The following is a 7,804-nucleotide window of genomic DNA, read 5'->3' on the forward strand; positions in this document are numbered from 1 at the left end:
GACTTTCATCTTCTGGTTCACAAGAAGGGTTCCACACCTCCAGGCATCGTGACCACAATTAGGCAGGAGGAGGAAGTGGTGCAGAAGTGTGGATGTCACCTGATTCTGTCCCTTTGGGTACATCTCACAGGCCAGAACCATGTCACATGCCCATCCTGGCTACAAAGAAATCTGAGGTAGGTTCTCCTTTTCAAATGAACATTACAAAAGAAAGAGAAGGAAGAATTGGCCATTGGGAAGGCATCAGCAGTGTCTGCTATGAGTTTCAAAGGAATCTGCCTCCAGAGACCCAGTGCAGCAGGATGGAGTGAGGCGAAGTGGGGTGGAACAAGACGGATAGAATCAGGTAAGACGGGGTGGGGTGAAGTAACATGAAGTGGGGCAGGGTGGATAGAGAGGAAGGGAGTAGGATGGGATGTGCGGAGTAGGCTACAGTGAACAGAATAGTGGGGTGGAGGAGGGGAGGGAATTGGCCAGTGGGTGGAGTGGGATGGAGGTTGGCATGCATTTAAGCCCTGGCGACATGCTCAGTCTTGACCTTTCTCCTTATTATCCTTAGTTGTCCAGTTGTTTTCCCTTTGTTCCTGAGTTCCCTCGCCTGTACCCAGTTGACAGTACTACTACACATACAATGAATTAGCACATTTAAAACACTCAACAACTTGTCGAGGTTTAAGAAAGTATCAGCTACTTAAGACTGTTGCTATTTATTGAGTATCTCCCATGAGCTACTGTTCTACTATCTCCTTTAACCCTTACAACAAATGCATGAGGAGTGAGCACTCCCCCTGCCCCAGGGAAGCGTTTCAGAGGCTCCGAGGCCCAAGGCCAGCTGTTCAGCTGCTTTATTGTAGCTTCCTGGCCTTAAATTTAGAAGGTGTCAGTGCCTTAGCAGCTGCCCAGCAGCTAAGACTCGGGGAGAGCTTATGGAAATCAGTACAACAGGGCGCAAATGCGCAGCCTCTGTCTCCCACTTCCCAGCAGTCTTGCACTGGCTTCTCCTCCAAGTTCTGAGCGAAGATATAATCTCATTTCCACTCTTCTGTCTTGATCGGCAAACTGGCTCACCCATCCTAGATCCTTCAGGAAATGTGTTAATGGAGTGTTGGAGGTAGAGCAGAGGCCGAGGTGCACAGAGCATTCAGTGGTCAATTAGGTCAGGATTGGATTGACCCAGAAATCCATAGGGAGAGGAGCTTGGGAAGAAAATACTAGGTTACAGAAGACTAGAACAGTTGTCCCTGAACAAGGTCAGACCATGTCAAAGAGTAATGAAGTACAATGACACAGAGCCAGTCACTGGGGAGATCTAGGAGCTGATGGTGACACTATGGAAAGCATCAACCCTGTGGTTCCACAGCCCCTCTGACAGCCGCTCTCTACATGACACCAAGACAGAACCACTCAACCCCCACTCAGCGCACCTCCAGATCAACCGTCAGATTTTAACTTGGAAGTCCAAGCTAAATGAAATGCTAAATCCTGGGCATGTTCTAAAGTAAATAAATAAATAAATAAAGGCAGGCTCTTAGCTCCACAAGATAAATCCTATTTCTAGGACTGTTTCCCACAGAGATCATGTGCAAAGGGTTTCCCACAGAGATCATTGTGGCATCATTTGTAATTGTGTCAACTGTGGGATCAACGAAAGCATTCATTATTAAGAGAATAGCTATAGCTATAGCATACACAGGTTTCAAAACCAAGATGCACATCATAATCTACTAACACAAAAAGATGCTCTAGTCTACAGTTTCATGGGGAAAAATGCATGGTATAAAGCAGGGAGACTATATATCATTTATGTGAAAATAAGGAAATATATACATAGATGTATGCATAATCATATGTACATACACATAAGCTTAGAAAAATATTGGCAGAAAGGCAAGAACATAGACACAAAGGCAGAGATGTCTGAAAAATTTATATCAAAATGTTAGCGCTGGCTTATCTACATATAAATTTCCCACAAAGGCAGATTTCTCCCTGTTGGAGTGGGAATTTACGGATAAGCAATGGGACAAGGCTATGATGAGCCATATGCTAAGAGGTTAGATTTGGAGTCATCAGTATGAACTCGTGTTTAGCTTATAGAGATGCAGATGGCTCCATATTGAAATATTTATAGATCCCTATATACTTGCAGATTGATATACACACATAAATGTGCTCTGTCAGCTGAAGGCCTGGAAGGCATGATATTCCCACAATAAGGTGTGACTCTAACACTCGGACTATTATGATATACTTTCTTTCTTCTTTCTTTTCTCTTTCTTTCTCTTCTTCCTTCCTTCCTTCCTTCCTTCCTTCCTTCCTTCCTTCCTTCCTTCCTTCCTTCCTCCCTCCCTCCCTCCCCTCTCTCTCTTTCTCTCTCTCTCTCTCTCTCTCTCTCTCTCTCTCTCTCTCTCTCTCTCCTTTGTTCTATTGGAGAGTACCTCTTTTTAAAACAAAACAACTTTTAATTATGTGTGTATATGCATGGGAGGGCTGTGTATATGAATGCTATAGATGTCAGGAGAGCGCATCAGATTCTCTGGAGCTATGGTTCTCCTTACAGGCATTTGTGTGCTGTCAACAGGGGTGCTTAGAGCTGAACTCTCTTCTCTGCATAAGCAAAATGCACTTTTAACCACTAAACCATCTCTCTAGCCTGGGAAATAATTTTTTAATGGATTACATGCAGAATGTATTATGCAGAAATTCTATTCCTACATATACACTCACTGAGACATACATGTATAGGAATAGTCACAGAGCCAGCACTGTTGTTGTATTAGTATTACAGTTCCATTGCAAACAACTCTGATGTCCACCAACAAGAGAATACATTGTGATGTATTTATGCAATAGTACAGTGCATGCAACAAAATGAAAGTACTAAATACTGTACATCTTTACTTCAGTCAGTGCTTTTCCCAGTGAAAGGAAGCTGGGATCCTTGGAGAAATGGCTGGTTCTAAGACGGAGGCAGAAAATCGTGTGATGCTAGAAAGAAAGGAAATAGAGTCATGTGCTACTAAATGACAGATACACATTTGTCGAGTGCCATTAGGGAATTTGTTGTTGTATAAACATTATAGAATGTACTTACATAAACTTAAATGCTATAGGCCAACTACTTTAAGTGACCGTTTAATGTAGTTGAGAGATGTAGAAAACACCAAAAGATTGACTCTGTTGTCGGTATAACATGGCATACTGTTTTACAGTAAACAATTATTGTGAGTTTGAAAGAATGTACTTAAATAATGACTAAAAAGTATGGTACAGTAAGCATGAAACTTGATAATAGCCACTTATCATTATCAAGTAACATACATTATATACAATTTGTCCTTTGATATGGCTGTAGTAATTTTGCTTAAATACTTCCTCACAAGCACATGGGCAATGCATTCTGTTTTAATAGAATGCCCACAGTATAATAATGAGGTAGGAATTTTCAGCTCCATTTTAGACTCATGGCCCACCATAATAGATGCTATCTATTGTTGACTAAAATGGCATTAATTAATGATAACTGCAGTTTTTAAAAATCCACTTGGGGTAGACTGCTCAGGGACCAGACATCTATATCACATTCCTTCCATGCCAAGCTCAGGGAAGACAGTGGAAGACAGTGCTAAGCACATCCCAGAGCATGGCTCCACACTTAGGAGGGCATACGAGGAACACAGATTAGAGCTGGTGAATTACTTACAGAAATACATGAGGTTCGGGTGGCATGGAGGTGGGAGTGCATCCGAGGGGAGCTGGAGTGAAATGATAAAGATTCATGGCATGGAATTCTAATAGAATTAACAAAAATACTTTCCAAGGCTTTTTAAAAGTCCACCTTGATGGGAGCGTGTCAAAGAAACCTAGGACCCAACGAACACAACAGAGACTGGTGCTGGAAAATTCGAATAATAAAACAAAGCTGTCCCAGATTACAAATATATCCGTGAGTCTGTAGTGATAAAAATGAATGGGTAAATTAATGTATGCAGGGGAGAAGAGAGATAAGTCTCTCACACAGAAGCATCCTAAATCATTTACTTGCCTTCTCTGCCCTCAAGGATCATAACGCCGCATTCCTTAAGTGCGGCTGTGCTTCCTGGCTGCCCTCCAAGGTGCAACAACGTGGGGATCCAGAAGAAAGAAGGAAGAGAGGCTTCACATGGCAGAAAACTGACAAGCACAGCTCAGTCTTGGCATCAGGCTCAACATCCAAACTGTAAGTCACGGTGCCGGGTAACCAGGATTTGATGCAATGGAATGAGACTTAGCCTCTGTGATCATCCACAGAATCCACACCCCTGTCTAATCCTAAAACATCAGACAAAGAACAGTGGAGGAGGGGCCTACCAACTACACTGCAAAAAAAGCCAGGGGCACCCACACAGGACATGTTTACAAACTGTCACCACCAGGAGAAGCCCAAGCAGTCATAGCTTTACTTATCCAAAAATCAATCTGAACTGTCTTACTCATTTTAGGGTGCTGGGACCCCTTTTGGTCTTGTCCACACTCAGAACATGGACGGAGATACTTCACCATCCTAAAGTTGCTTTGGTTTTTAAATCACCGAAGCAAAAAGAATCAAAGTGATTTTTTTTTTCTCTCTCTCCTAAACCTTTAACAATACACAGAGGTGGTAAAAGCTTTGAAAAGAAAGCTTTTCCTTAAAGCCTTTCCAATATTCTGCCCCATATTCTTACATAGAGTTTAAAGTCGGTGTTCTTGGTTTTTTTTGCCAGGGCAAAGACAGATTTTCCTAAAAACTATCAGAGGCAGACACAGCCCTGACTCAGGGTAGCAGAAGAAATGTACTTCTCCATCCTGGGCTCTCTGTTGCCCACACCTTAACCCAACTTTTCTGACGCTGCACAGTTGACTACTTCTATCAGGCCTTCATCCACCTCAGTGGTTAATCACAGACTCAAGGGAGCTTTGTGGTAAGGTCACAGAGTCTCCAGACAGAGGTCACAGACTGGGCAAACGCCAGATCAAATAGTCTGCCTTATTGCCTTGAGATAGAGTCTCCAATTAAACTAGAACTTCACCGTTGGCTCAGCTTGCTGGCCAGAGAGCTCCCAGGATCTGAGTGTCTCTTCCTGCCAGTGCTGGGGTCACAGACATGCACAGCTGATGCCTGCCTTTTGTGTGGGTGATGGGGATTAGAGTTTAGTTCTTTATGGTAGTACAGCAAACACTTTGACTCACTGAGCCATCTCTTTAGCCTCTAGTTCCTTTTGTCTTGAAGTCAACAAAGAGTCAAAATGATTTTTTTTTTCTTTTAATCCTTACTAATACACAGAAGCAGTAAAAAGCTTTGAAAATAACGCTTTTTTAGCCGGGCGGTGGGTGGTGCACGCCTTTAATTCCAGCACTTGGGAGGCGAGGCAGGCGGATTTCTGAGTTCCAGGCCAGCCTGCTCTACAAAGTGAGTTCCAGGACAGCCAGGGCTACACAGAGAAACCCTGTCTTAAAAAAAAAAAAAAACAAAAACAAAACAAACAGAAAAAAAAACACACATACACACAAAAAAACGCCTTCCTTAAAGATTCTCAACATTCTGCAACATATTCTTAGGTATGTTTAAGGTCAGTGTTCTTGGATTTTCTTCTGATCAAAGAAAGATTTTCCTAAAAATATCAGCGGTAAGCACAACTCTGGTCAGAGGAAGCAAGTCAGAATACTATGTAACACCGGCAGGTCCCCAACGCATGTTGATCCTTGAGCTTCGTTGGGGTTAGGATTGCAGGCATGTACCACCATGCCCAGTGGGAGACAAATCTAGAGAAGCTGCAGTCCCGTGAATCACATTGACAGGGGCACGGCATGGAATTGTTTTATAGCTTCTTATTGATTCTGGACGCATACAGCTCTCTTAAGTAGAATTATAACAAGCTGCTTCACCTATGACCTGGGAGATAGACTATAAGAAAAAAAATATTCTTCTCCATAGTCTGAAGTCCCTAAATTTAGTACTAGAATTTAGAAACAGGGTCAGGAAATGATGTCTTGGAAAACTAAAAATTGCAAAAAATCAGTATGCTCCAATACTCAGTTGTTCATCCACTCTAAGCCTTCCACCACAGCAAGCTGGAGTCTCCGGCAGCCCATAAGCAGTCCCAGATTCTTCTGTGTCTCCATGAAAACTCCTTATTTCAAACGAACTTTAGCTTAATGAGATAAGCTACAGTTCTGAATACTGTATATATATTTTAAATTCACTGTATATCTCAATCATGGCTTCCTGTCCCTCCTCTTCTCCCAGTCCCATCCTTACAAATCCCCCCCCCATTACCTCCTCCCCTTCTCTTTAGAGAAGGGGAAGCCCCTCTTGGGTGTCCCCACACACACACCCTGGAACATCCCATAATCATTGTCATGGGCTCAAGAGCATCCTTCCACTGAGCCCCAACTATGTAGCCCAGTTAGAGGAAGGGGATCCAAAAGTAGGCAACTGAGTCAAAGACACTCTCTGCTTTGATTGTTAGGGGATCCACATAAAGACCAAGCTGCACATCTGCCACAAATGTGTGGGGGCCTAGGTCCAGTTCTGCATGGTCTTTGGGTTAGTGGTTCAGTCTCTGTGAGCTCCCACGGTCCTGGGTTAGTTGACTCTGTGGGTCTTCTTGTGGTGTCCTTGACCCCTCCAGCTTGCTCAGGTTGTTTCCAGTTTCTAGCTATTATGAATAAAGCTGCTGTGAGCATAGTTGAGCAAGTGCCCCTGTGTAATAATGGGGGCATCTTTGGGTATATGCCCAGGAGTGGTATAGTTGGGTCTGGAGGTTGACCTATTCCCAATTTTCTGAGAAACCAACAAACTGATTTCCAAAGTGGATGTACAAGTTTGCACTCCCACCAGCAATGAAGTGTTCCCCTAGTTCCATCCTAGACAGCATGGGCTGTCACTTGAGGTGGTTTTGTTTGTTTGTTTGATTGTTTGTTTGTTTTTGTTTTTGTTTGTTTGGTTTTTATCTTAACCGTTCTGACAGCATAAGGTGGAATCTCAGAGTCTCAGAGTTGTTTTGATTTGCTTTCCCTAATGGCTAAGGATGGTGATTTTTTTAAGTGCTTCTTGGCCATTTGAGATAACTCTGCTGAGAACTCTCTGTTTGGCACTTGACCCCATTTTTAAGTTGCATTACTTTGTTTGCTGATGTCTAATATCTTGAATTATTTACATATTTCGGATATTGGTCCTCTGTGAGACAGAGGGCTGGCGGAAATCTTTTCCTGTTCTGTAGGCTGCCATTTTGTTTGTTGATGGTGTCCTCAGTCTTTTCAGTTTCAATAGGTCCCATTTATTAATTTTTGATCTTAGTGCCTTTTCTGTTCAGGAAATGGTCTCCTGTGTCAATTAGTTCAAGGCAACTCCCCACTTTCTCTTCTATTAGCTTTAATGTGTCCAGTTTTATGTTGAGGTTTTTTATCTACTTGGACTTAGGTTTTGTGCAGGGTAATAGATATGGGTCTACTTGCATTTTTCTACATACAGACATCCAGTTAGACCAGCACCATCTGTTGAAGATGCTTTCTTTCCTTTTTCTATTGTATAGTTTTGGCTTCTTTATCAAATATCAAGTGTCTATAGGTGTGTGTATTTATTTCTAGGTCTTCAGCTCTATTCAGTTGATCAATCTGTCTGTTTTTATGCCAATACCATGTAGTTTTCTTACTATTGCTCTGGAGTACAGTTTGAAATCAAGGATGGGCGGATCAGCGCCAGGGTAGCGGGAGCGCAGGGTTGCCTGACACCCGCCAGCTACCCACGACCCCCGCCGCAGGATTTTGGGACTGCTGGTGAGTG

This window comes from Mus caroli, chromosome 12 (genome assembly GCF_900094665.2).
Source record: "Mus caroli chromosome 12, CAROLI_EIJ_v1.1, whole genome shotgun sequence".
Classification (NCBI taxonomy): Eukaryota; Metazoa; Chordata; class Mammalia; order Rodentia; family Muridae; genus Mus; species Mus caroli.